Here is a 12,871-nt window from a genome sequence, read left to right as displayed (position 1 = left end):
CGCCATCATCCTGCACTTCTCAGGAATGCAAGGATGTGTGCATCAAATGATCTTTGACTCTGTTCTCTCCTGGCTCCACCTCGAGTCTATGCCAGTGACCCTAAGGGACAGCCATCATTGCCCTGCTGGCATACTGCACTCTGTCCTCCTGCTTCCATCCTGTCTTCCATCCAATCCTGTTTTCAGCACCTCGCTCACTGCTCTGTAATCCCTGCGAGCACCCTATCGCATCAACTCGAGACCCCTCCACCTGGTGTCCGAGCCCTGGCCCTCCCATCTCAGCTCTGGTTACCCGCACCAGCTGTCTCCCACACTTGGCTTTGCTCATATGAGTCCTCTTGGCAGGATGTCATCACCCCCTCAGCCTGCATCTCTTTCAGACCTCTGCCCCAAGCGCTTCTCTTCCAGAACCTTTTCCCAGGTAGCCCTACCTGACCCAGTGCGCCTCGTTCCCACACATCCTCCGTGGGCCCTGCGTTTAAGAGCTAGGCCATTGAGAGGAGGCTGAACCTCTTTCTTCAATCCAATTCCACAAGCGTGTGCCGAATACTGTCCAGACGTCCCAGGGGACACAACAGACAAGCCACATGTGAACCCTGCTTTCAAGATGTGTCTTGTAGAGAAGGCATGGAACCAGAAGGTAATTTAATATAGTTAAATTCTGTAGAAGAGTTTCTGCACTAAAGTGTTTTTGGAACACTACGCGCCCAGCTCTGTGCTAGTTGCTAGGATATATCAGTGGACAAGAGAGACCCTGTCCCTGCTGTCATGGTACTTGACACTTATTGCAGGAAAATGACAAATCAACAAGCCGTTACAATCCAGGGTGCTGGAAGCTGTGGAGAGGAAGATCTACAGAGGCCCATGGGCCAAGTCAGCCCGGAAGGTGGAGAGGATGCTTTGAAGGTCACGGGGGCTACCGGAGCTGGGCCAGTGCGGGGCAGAATAATGCCCGCCCCAGATGTTCATATCCTAATTCTGGATCCTGTGAATATGTCACCTTACGTGGCAAAAACGACTTTGCAGATGTGATTAGGTGAAAGCCCTTGGGATGGCGAGAGGACCCTGGATTATCAAGGTGCGCCCAGTCTAATCAGGTGAGTCTTTAAAAGAGGAGAAGCTTTTCTGGTTGTGGTCAGAGAAAGATGTGAGGTGTGAGGACAACAGCGGGGTCAAAGACACTGAAGGTGGAGGAAGGGGCCACGAGCCAAGGAATGTGGTGTCCTCTAGAAGCTGGAAAAGACCGGGAAGCAGACTCTCCTCTGGAGGCCCTGCTGACACCCTGACTTGAGTTCGGTGACACCTGGGTAGGACTTCTGACCTACAGAAATGGGACGTCATAAGCGTGTTTTCCGGGTTTTTTTGGCCGTGCCGCATGGCATGCAGGATCTTAGTTCCCCGACGAGGGATCGAACCCATGCCTCCTGCAGTGGAAGCGCAGAGTCTTAACCACCGGACCACCAGGGAAGTCCCAAGTACGTGCTGTTTTAAGCCACTAAATTCATGGTCATTGACAAATTTAGAAAGTTAATCCAACCGGGAAGGGTGGGCCAGGTTTGGCCCAGAACACAGGAGCAGGGTGGTGAGGGGATGGTGTCCCGAGTGGAGCGGGGGTAGCGGAGCAGAGATGGGCTGGGAGGAGGCCCGTAGCGGAGGGGCATGGGGTTCCATTTGGCTCAAGCCCAGGGCATGTGATGGGAAGGGAGGGCAGAGAGACGAGCTGGGGCCAGACCTTCATGCCAGCAGGGCCTGGGGGAGCTGGGGAGTGAGCGGGGCTGCGGCTCGGGTTCTGGGACTGGATTGAGACCAGGCAACCTCAGGTGCAGGCTCTGTCCAGCAGAGGAGGCCAGTCCTGCTGCTTCCTTGCGGGACTGTTACTCTTCATCCTGCCCGAGTTGGGAGCCCTAGGGCTCAGGGCAGAACGCAGGCCCTGGTTTCCCTCTCCTGTACCTGCTTTTACCCGAACAGCTCTGTGTCAGTTTGGCCTTAAAGGCATCGGAGCCAGAGCTGAGGGTCTAGTTTCCTCCCCACTCTCTGTACCCATTCTGGGCACTCCTGGACTGGGAGTCATCGTCCCCAGACTGTGCCCACCCTCCTGGCATCCATGGCACGGCCCTTGTCTCCCTCTAGAACCCCGCAAGTCCTGTCTCCCGTGTCTCGTGGCCTCAGGCTCCTATGAGATGACTAAGTTCCTGATTGTCCCATTAGCAGCCACGACTCGGCCTTCCCAGGGGACAGCCGCCCCAAGGGGTCATCCGACCGGAACAGAGAACAAAGCCCAGGCACTGTGTGCGGTCTGGATCACAGAGGAGCCCTGACACACCCCTCGCAGATGGCAGGTCAGGGTCCCTGGAGGCCCTGCGACGGCATGAGGTTCCCTGAGGAGGTCTCCCCTCTGCCCACGGCCAGACTCCCCAGCATCAGGGCGAGAGGGGCAGAGGGGGCCCTGCTGACAAACACACGCCCCCAGCTGGGCGCTGGCCTGGACCCGGCCCTCCAAGCTCACCTCCTCACAGATGGGCGGCTCTCCCAACACTAACTAAGGCAATGCCTGCTCAAAGAATAACTATATTGATTGACAACTGAGCAAAACTTTGAATCAAAGTGTTATTCTATCTAAAGTTTAATACGGGACATCGATTCTGTCCAGTCTAATATATATATACATACACACGTACGTGTGTAATAACACACACACACTCACACATACGTAAATGTAAACTGTGGACCCACTTGCTGCCGGACGTTCTACCCGCGATTACTCTCCAGGCTCGTCATGTGCATGACCTTGCCCTGCACCCCCTCCCTCTGTTGCCCTGTCTGGGCTCAGCCCGCACCCCTGCGATGCTTTCTGGGCTCAAGCAGGAGGTGCTGTGGAGCATAGGATAACAGTTCTCTCCTGGGTTTCCATTTTCTTCTCCACGTCAAATATCTTGGGTCTGGCTTGTGGGTGTTCCACGCTCAGTGGTGTGTTAGGCAGCGTGGGGTTATAGGAAGACTCAGGACCAGAAATCATAAGATCTGGGTTCAGTTTGAATGATACTCTCCTGTCCAAGCCCCAGCCCCTTGGGGCTTCATTTTCCCCTGAAGGGATTTATTTAGAATAGCAGTTTTAAAACTTTTGGGTCTCATGTCCTATGAAATAATAAGAAAAAATTTTATATATATATATATGTCTCTGCCCCAGTTCCTGACACAGGTCTCCTAAAATCTTTAATTTCCTGAATGATCGGATGGTCTGACATCGAGCTCCCAAACCCGTGGAATTTCCAGGGTGATGGGAGCATCTTTTGTTCTAACGAGCCAACTCCTGGTGGCCTCCTGGGTGCGGGCTGCTCCCTAAGAACACCAAACCATGATTAGAAGCTTGGAACTTTCAGCCCCACCGTCTGTTCTCCGGAGAGTTAATAATCGATCGTGCCTACGTGAGGAAGCCTCGGTAAAAACCCCCGAAGCACGGGGTCCAGAGAGCTCCTGAGTTCCTGACACGTGGAGGTGCTGTGAGCATGACGCGCTCACCCTGGAGGGGCTTGGAGTCCCCGGCGCCTGCCCCGGGGACTGTCCTACTGTCTCTTCCACGGCTGTTCCCGAGTTGTATCCCTGCATAATGAGCTGGTGATCTAGTAAGGAAAGCAGTTCCCTGAGCTCTGTGATGAATACTAGCAAATCATTGAGCCCAAGGACAGGGTGCAGGAACCCTGATCTACACCCATCAGTCCGGAAGCACAGGTGACAAGGAGGACTTGTCACTGGACCTGAAGTGGGGGGAGAGGGGTCAGCCTTATGGGAATAAGTCCTGAACCCATGAGTCTGCGCTAATTGCAGTTAGTGTCAGACAAGTCGTCAGCAGGCATCGAAGAATTGCTTGGTTTGTGGAAACCCTGACATCTGGTGTCAGAAGTGTTGCTGCACACTTCTGAGTACAGCAAGGGAAACAAGAGTGTTTTCCTGGGCTTCCCTGGTGGCGCAGTGGTTGAGAGTCCGCCTGCCGAGGCAAGGGATGCGGGTTCGTGCCCTAGTCCGGGATGATCCCACATGCCACGGAGCGGCTGGGCCAGTGAGCCATGGCCGCTGAGCCTGCGCGTCCGGAGCCTGTGCTCCGCAATGGGAGAAGCCACAGCGGAGAGAGGCCCGCGTACCGCAAAAAAAAAAAAAAAAAAAAGTGTTTTCACAACCCCTTTACACTCTTAAAAATTAATGAGGACCCTCAAATAAAACAGAAATTTCACATTCATTTACTTGTTTTAAAATAACAATAATAAACCCATGGCAGACATACACATCTTTTGATGGAAAAAAAAACACCCCACTACATTTTCCAAAAGAAAACATTGAATGAGGACTTCCCTGGTGGCGCAGTGGTTGAGAATGCGCCTGCCAGTGCAGGGGACACGGGCTCGAGCCCTGGTTTGGGAAGATCCCACATGCCGTGGAGCAACTGGGCCCGTGATCCACAATTACTGAGCCTGCGCGTCTGGAGCCTGTGTTCCGCAACAACAGAGGCCGCGACAGTGAGAGGCCCGCGCACCACGATGAAGAGTGGCCCCCGCTTGCCGCAACTAGAGAAAGCCCTCGCACAGAAACGAAGACCCAACACAGCCATAAATAAATAAAAATAAATAAATATTCTGTCTTCCTTCAAGCCTCTATTACATTAGAACCATTTTTTTAAAAAAAGAAAACATTGAATGAGAAGAGTGGCATCGTTTTACATTTTTTGGTAAATCTCCTTAACGTCTAGTTTAATAAGAGACAGCTGGGTTCTCACATCTGCTTCTCCACTCAGCCCCTTGTGAGATCACATGTCACCTACCCTCTGGGAAACGCCACTGTATGTTTGCAGTGGAATGAGAGTGAAAAGCCAAATCACATCTTAGAATTGCTAGGAAAATAGTTTCATCTCTTGATCTCCCCGAAACAGCCTTACAAATCCACTGGGTCCTCAGGCCACACTTTGAGCACTGCTGGTTTACAAAACCCTGTCTCCTAACATTCTGTGCACTTGCTGACAATACTCTGTGATAGTGTTTTTCAAAATACGCTTCTGGGAATAATTCCTGGGATGCTACTGTGTTGGGGAGAAATGTGGCTTCTGTGAATAAATTAGTTTGGGAAGCCTTAGCTTAAAGCAAATTACATTGATGTATTTTACTGCGGGACTTTTTAGATGCTTCAGTGTGGTAATACACATTGTGAATCCCTGAAAACAATACAATTGCGTGTAATATTTCTCCATCATTTTGACAATAAACTCTTTTTTTGAGAAGCATCTTGAAAGACTCACGTACCGAGGGATATACTTTGGGAAATGCTGCCCCAGTAACTCCCGAATACTTTTCCTGAGTATTGGCAGGTCGGATCCTACCATTTGGAATCCATTTTTCTGTAAATTAAATTCTACATGCACCCTTGTTGGTTCTTTAAATGTAGAGACTTTTTGGTAGTCATTTCTAGGACTCAGAGAACCTCGGATTCCTAAAATTTTGGCCTCTAGATATGTTGCATTTTCCCGCAAATTAAATAGAAAGAATATTAGCAGTTATATTAGCAGTAATGTTTATATATATTTGATGAATGACAGTTTCATATGATTCAACCTAAAACAAGAGGACTGTATTAGCTCACATACCTGGGAAGTTTACATGTAGAGCAGGATTCAGGCATGGTTGGGTCCAGTAGATCAACTGGTACCCTCAGGGCTCTGTCCCTATGTCTATCTCTGATCATGCCTTCCTCTGTGACCTGGATCATTTCACACAGTTGGAAAGATGTTGCTAATAACCTCAGGCCTACAGCATCATGGTTTGTGGACACCAAAGAAAAAGTGATCTATCAGAGCACAGATGTGGCAAATCTCAGGGAAGACCCTAACTGGCTTTGCTTGAGTCACAAGTCGATCCATCAGCCAATCACTGTGGCCAGCATGGTGAATAACTCTGATTGGCCAGCCTGGTTTGTGTGCCAACCTCCCTGGGGAGGGTGAGACCCTGTGATTAACTCCTATCAGGACCAATAGGACGCAGAGCAGGCAAAATGACAGATGTCTGCTCTCCTATCTAAATGAGGGTTGGATGGATGGATGGTAGATGATAGACAGATCATAGATGGGTAGGTAAATCCAAGATAGAAAAAGAAATCACATTCGTACAAATGTTTCTGTTCATTGCTTGTTTTTCATAGGGGTGGGTAAGGCAAGAACAGTGAACAACTGATTGTACTTGAAAAGTAATTTTTCTTGTTTAGAATTTTTTCTTTAATGAGCGTGGGTCACGTTTTATCACTTTTTTGAGAGAAAATATATATATGTTCATTACTACCAGGGTGATATTCAAGAAAGTCCTAGTTGAGCTGAGCTCTCCCAGCAATTCTCAGAATACTCAGCAGGCCTCTTTCATAAAGTTAAATTTGTACCTTAGAGATGGAGGAAGGGGTAGGCCTGCTGCCTGGGGCCAACTGTGTAATGCTCAGGGCGGACACAGAAGGAGAGCAAGCCTTCAGACAACGTTTTATGTCTGTAATTTCTGCCAAAGGGAATTCTTTTCACTTCGTGTTGGGGGGGGGCGGGGGGGGGGGGCTCGATCAGCTAGGACGGCAGCCCAGGGTGGGTTCAGTGGTCGTAGCAGGTTGCTCTTGGCCAGTCTCCCCCAAATCACATGTCTGAGCTTCACGAGTTTCCCTGTGTCCACCTAATACTCGGCATTTTTCCTGACTGGATTCAAGTCAGCTAACTTTACGTTTCTGAGCTTCGCCTTGGGGTGTTCGTTGCCATGACCCCTAACGGAGCTGCTGTAAAGGAAGTCCTGTGAAATAGCCCGACAGAGGTCTGCTCCCGAGGCGTGATAGATTTCCTACTTACGACCAGCATACCAGGGGCTTACTTGGCTGTTTAGACATCTGGAGGATAATAACATGACTTGTAAAAGTACAATTTGTGTTGTCAGAAGAATGATAACTTTTAGGTTATTGTCTGCATAATGACTCGGACTTACTGTCTGAGTAAGGACCCTCTTTCCACCAGCAGCCAAAAGGGAGAGAAGAAATCCAGTCCTGCCACACACTGTTTTTTATTTAACTTTTTTTAATGGAGGTATAACAAATCTATACTAAAGTGTATAAACCCCAAGTGTCTAGCTCGACGCATTTTTACGTTTGTAAAAGGTCTCTGTACGACCTTGAGCAGGGCGTGTGTCCCGTCTGAATTTCACTTTCCCCAATCATAAGGCAAGAGCACCAAACTAGATTGTTATTTCACCAAGTGTGGCGCGTGTGTGTGAAGTGAGATGATTCTGCGTGCATGTGGATGGGAGAACATTTTTTACTTGGATAGATACGTAGTTTTTTATTTTTTAAACTTTCGCGTGAGTTGCAATTCACATACAATAAAGTGTACACACCTTTTGTTTTTTAATGGTTTATTTATTTAGGCTGTGCTGTGTGGCATGCAGGATCTTAGTTCCCCAACCAGGGATCAAACCCTCGCCCCCCGCAGTGGAAGCGTGGAGTCTTAACCACTGGACTGCCAGGGAAGTCCCTAAAGTGTACACATCTTAGTTGATGCAGGTGTATACTTGTGTAACTACAGGTATAAGCCATCTCCAGGTCCCTAGAAAGCTACGTCCCCGTCCCGGTCAGCAGGCATCCCCTCCCTCCCAAGGAACCCAGTGTTGTGAGTTCTGTCAACACCACCTGTTCCTGCCCGCCTTTGAACACCCTGTAATGAAACCATAGCGCATCTACTCTTCATCTGCGTCTGGCTGTTTGCGCCCATCGTCTGTTTGGGAGAATTACCTGTGTTGTTGCACAGAGCAGTAGTTCATGCATTTGCATTGCCAAATAGCGTTCCATCGTATGACTATACCGCAGTTGTCCATTCTGCTGCAGGTGGACATCGGGGTTGTTTCCAGTTTGAGGCTGCTGGGACCAGAGCTACGGTGACTGCCGTGTCTTTGGAGGACCTGTGCTCTCATCTGTCCTGGGCACACCCCTGGGAGGGGAATTGCTGGGCCGCGGAGTCCTCACACATTTCTCTTCCGTAACGACTACCAGATTGCCAAACCAGATGTGCCGATTTCCGCTCCATCAGGACATGAGACTTCCAGGTGACCCGCACCCCTGCCCCCTGCTGTCACATAACCTTGCATGAAAATATGGACGTGCATCTGCCAGGGGAGGAAGAGAGACGATCAAAACCTTTTTCAGATTCTTGTAGGGACTTTCTGACTAACAGGGCGCTTTTCAGTGTCCCGGTAAACATAATTCTAAGGGAGAGTTTTAGGGGGGGAACACATTTGGCTAAAGAACTTGGAGGGAGAACATATGCCCAGCAGACCGCAAAGCTGTGTGCAAGGGCAGAGGTGGGCGGGAGAGGTGGGTGCAGGACAAGGGCTATTTTGGAGGATGGAGCCAGCATCCACGTGACCTTGTGCCAACTGAAATGAAGGCTGAATCTAAGCTTCGCACTTATACAAATACAGGCTCAGAGACCTGAGTAAGGAACTGAGGATACGCTGGTGAATAACACAACGAAACGGGACAGACAGGCTGATTCGGCAGGAGTTAGGACCCAAGAGGTCATTTGGTTCAGACCAAGGGAGGTGGTGACGGGCTCCACGCTGCATCACAGACCCACGGCTGGGGGTTCTGTTCCACTTCATGGACTTGCCGTGAGGACAGGATACACGGAGGGCACAGTGGCCAGGTGGGGAAGGCCTGCCACACGAGTAAGAGCTGTAGGACGTGGGACACCATCCTGGAACAGAGACATCTTGGGGCGGGTGGCTGTCTGCGGCCCTCTGAGGGCTGTCGGGGGGAGAGGAATGGAATTTGTAGTGCAGGACCCCAATGGTGGACACACCAGAGAAAACTCTCAGGGGAGCATCACAGGAGGTGTCTAACGAGGGCATCTGGAGATGGGAGGAGCTGCCTGGAGAGACGGTTTTGCTGTCACTGAGGTGTTCGCACATCTTTCTACAGTCACTTGCTGAAGCTAATTCGGGGGAGTTTAGGAGGCTGATGAAAAGTTGGAAGAATGACGCTAAGCTCCCTTTTGACTCTGAGCGTCTGTGAGTCTGACTGTGTAACCTTGGACTTCTTGGAACCTCAGCTCTGCGTCTACAAAACTGAGGCTGGATTAAGAATTCTTCAACACCAGACACATGCACTGAGCTGCTTCCCAAGGGAGCCCCGATGATGAGTGACGCGTGCTCCCAATCACTGGCCGCGACTCGGGCGGTCAGGGTGTTTGGCTGTAAGCAACAGAAACCGATTGCTAACCAAAGGGAAAAGGGAGTTTGTTGGAGAGAAGTGGGAAATCCATATAACCTAAGAAGTGGCTGAAAGGCGAGGCGTGGAGAGGACAACGCCACAGCACCCGCGTGGCACGCCGCAGGGGCAAACCGGCAGCAGACGGGTTTCCCCTCGTCCTTGGACCACAACTCGGTACTCAAAGTCCAAGGAGGGACTCAGTCCCCTGGACTAGCCAGGTCTCACATCTGCCCCTTGACAAGAAAGGTCAGCCCCCAGACTGAAACCGGAGGCCTGTACCAAGGAAGGGACAGTCAAGGGTCCCCCACGTATACCTCCCTCTTCTCTCCGGCTCAGGGTAGCACCTCAGAGCTCAAGGGAGCGAGTATGTGATGGATTTCATCAGGAATAATCTTCATTCTGTTCTAGCTTCTCTTCAGAAGTGAAGAAGGCGTCCATCGGGATGCCTGAGTTTTCACGGACAGCACATGGGATGCGTCCTCACTGAGCGGGAGGTGCCAGTGAGCTGGGAACACGACTCCCCCAGGAGACAGAGGCGCTGGTGGACCCGCCATCCACAGCGGGTGTCAGGCGCCCGCTGAGCGTCCAGGGCTGTGATCGACACCGAGACTATTTAAGCCGGTGCAAAAATGGAAAGGTTACCTATTTGCCCCTTGTGGATGCAGGGGCAAGTGCAGCGTGTGGGGGCGAGTCGGGTGGGTTGGCCGAAGAGGACGCCTGCGCCCCCAGCGTGGCCCCCGCCCTACCCATGGGTCTCCTCACACCCTGACTGTCCAATCCCCGTCCCCCACCAGTGAGGCTCCGCCCATGACTGGACAGCTGGGGTCCTCTGGGGAGGCTGCGCCCCCAGAATAAGGACAGTTCTTGTCCCGGGCCAGCAGCTGTCACCTGAGAAAGACTGAGATTCCCCACCCGGCAACAGCAAAGAGGCTCGTTGTGCCCAGACGGGCGCAGCTGGGATTCCCTGCGGTGGTAATTAACCCGGGGAAAAATGTGACAAATCCCCGGGCCTGGGCTGCGGTGGCCGCTCATCCCTAGGCCTTCCCGACAGGGCCCCACAGGCTGGGGGAGAACGCTGCGGGGCGCGAGTCTCCTCCTTTTCCCGGAGCCATGGGGACGCTTGCACGGTCCCGTGGGCGTCCTGGGCTCCAGCCCTGGCCCCTGCCCATCCAGACGGCGGCTGGAAGCAGACACTCGGGTTGCGAAGCGAGCCGGGCGCAGTGGGGGGCGCTGGCCGCGGGCTCTGGTGCCGCCCGATTTACTGAGCCCGGAGGTCACCGCTCCTGCAGGCCCCGCTGACGCCAGGGGACACGGCAGCACGGAGACACTAATCGGCGGCTTCTACACGGGGTAGTACTTACATCTTCCTTAAGCACCTCCAATTGCTGTCATAGCTGCAGGGACCGGCGGTTTCAGAGGATTTCCGCTCACGTCCTCAGGGGCCGTGAGACAGAGACTCCGGGAGGGGTCAGAGGCCCCGACCCCAACCTCGGAGCTGCCCCCGCTCCAGATCACAGCCTCTCTCTGGACTCAGTTTTCTCACCCGTCCAATGGGTGGAACCAAACCTGAGGCATCTCACTGCCTTTTAGGGATAAAGGAGAGACCCCACCGAGTGTTGGAAAGTTAGAGCCCCTCAGGAGTGGAGAGGTTCCGCTGCTTGTGAATGTCACACCCCTCTCTGGCATGCTTGCTAATTTTGTTTTTCAAAAAGCCTGGAATTGACTTGAAGGAGACCAACCTACCTGCTTGGTCAGAGGAGAGTAGGAGGTGTGTGTGTGTGTCGGGGGCGCGACTTGGTGGGAAAAGGCTTCTTATTTGCAGGGATTCTCTCAGGAATGAAGTAAGGGGAGGAGGGTGACTTCATAAAGGTCCCTGTGATCAGAGCCCTGGGCGAGTCCAACTGGAGGAGGAGGCTCCTGGCAGGAAACTGAGGCCCAGGCAGGGTGTGGGACCTGCCCAGGGGACACACCTGACCGCAGAGTTGCTGTGGAATGTCCTCCCTAACTGGCTTTCCTCCCCCCCACAACCCAGGAGAAGTCGGCTTCCAGGATTTGGGCTTTTCTCCCCAAGGGCTAATGGAGTGGCTTCCTGCTTCCAAAGAGGTTTCGAGCCTGGCAGAGCCGTTCTCTGACACTGTCCTCACGCCGGGGGCAGCAGGCTGGGCAGCTGAAAAGCATTCCCTGGTGTGGGATTCGGCAGGGGGAGAGCCGCGTGGCACGGCGCACCCGATCCGTTTACAGCCTGCTGTGAATAGAGGCCATCAATCACGGCCAAGTGCAGCTGGCCTGCCGGCTGGGCCCTAGAACAGAGGCCACCTTCTCCTTCGGTCACCCCAGGGCCCAAAAACCCATCCCAGGAAGGAAGCTGGAACATGTGCTCCCGACGTGATGACACACGCACACACAGCTGGGGTCTCCCTCTTGGCGGTGGGCTCCCCCAAATGCCCCGACCTGAGTAGAATGCCTGACACGGCGGCTGGCACACATTAGGCGCTTACTGAATACTTTAGAAAGGAGTCTGGTATTTGGGAGGCTTTGACCCCAAACGTCATGGGAGAGGGAGGGAGAGCTTCTGGGGGTTTCAGCCACCGACTAGACGGCAGATTCCCCGTGGCCGGAGAGGCATCCACTTAGCGCAAGGCAGATCCTTCCCTGCAAGGGGACAGTGGGGTGGGGGCCCCGGCCAGGTCAGTGGGCTCAAGATGTGAGCTTCACGGTTCAGAGCCTGCTTCTCTTTCCACGGCGCCGGGGGCCTGCGTGGCTCTGGGTCCTGGACGTCTGTAACGCCTCTTGGATATATTAGGGTCAAGACCAGGGCTCAGGTGGGCCAGCCTTCCAGGCCTCCCGACAGAGTCCTGGATAGTTCAGTGCAGAGGGACTAGGAAGGCCAGCCATCCTGTTCCAGAATGTTCTACTCCAGTTACATTGTGCCCTACACCAAACACTGAGCCATCAGGGCCCCTTGAGTTCTAAATCAGGGGAAGTATCTGCTATTTTTTTGCCAATTATTTATTTTAACGCTCAAGCCTAGAATAAGAGCAAATGAACATAAATTAGGGGAAAGGATTGACTAACTGGACTGACTCCCCAGCCCCCACGTGTATGGACTTAGCCCAGGCCACACTCTGCTACATATTATTCAAATACCATCTCACCATTCCCAACAACCCTGCAAAGCAGGTGTTATTTAATCCTCATTTTGCAAGTGCAGAAACGAAGCTGGAGAGGGGCTAAATTATCTGATCAAAGTCCCAGAGCAGGAAGTGGCAGAGCTCGCTTTCACGCCTGGGCTGTCCGGCTCCAGGGGCCATGTTCCAACCACCCAGAGAGGATGGGCCTGGAGAGAAGCTTCCAGCAGGTGGTTGTCAGACTCTGACCTCTCCCAGAGGTCCCCCCTCCAGCCGGGCATGGGTAGCCCTCCCTGGAGAGGGGAGGTGCGGGCAACCTCTCGGGGGGGACCCTTCGGATAGACCGTCCTCACACTCTCCCTGGAGGATTCCTGGCTCTCCGACCTCACCTGCTTTTCTTTCTGCACCGTCCAGGCTAGTCCCAGCCTCCTGATGGCCGTCAGCTGTGGACCCAGCAAAGAGTATGCAAGCCCCTGTGA

Source organism: Stenella coeruleoalba (genome assembly GCF_951394435.1).
Source record: "Stenella coeruleoalba genome assembly, chromosome: 1".
NCBI classification, from domain to species: Eukaryota; Metazoa; Chordata; class Mammalia; order Artiodactyla; family Delphinidae; genus Stenella; species Stenella coeruleoalba.
The sequence above is the reverse complement of the archived record's forward strand: the minus strand, read 5'-3'. Positions refer to the sequence as shown.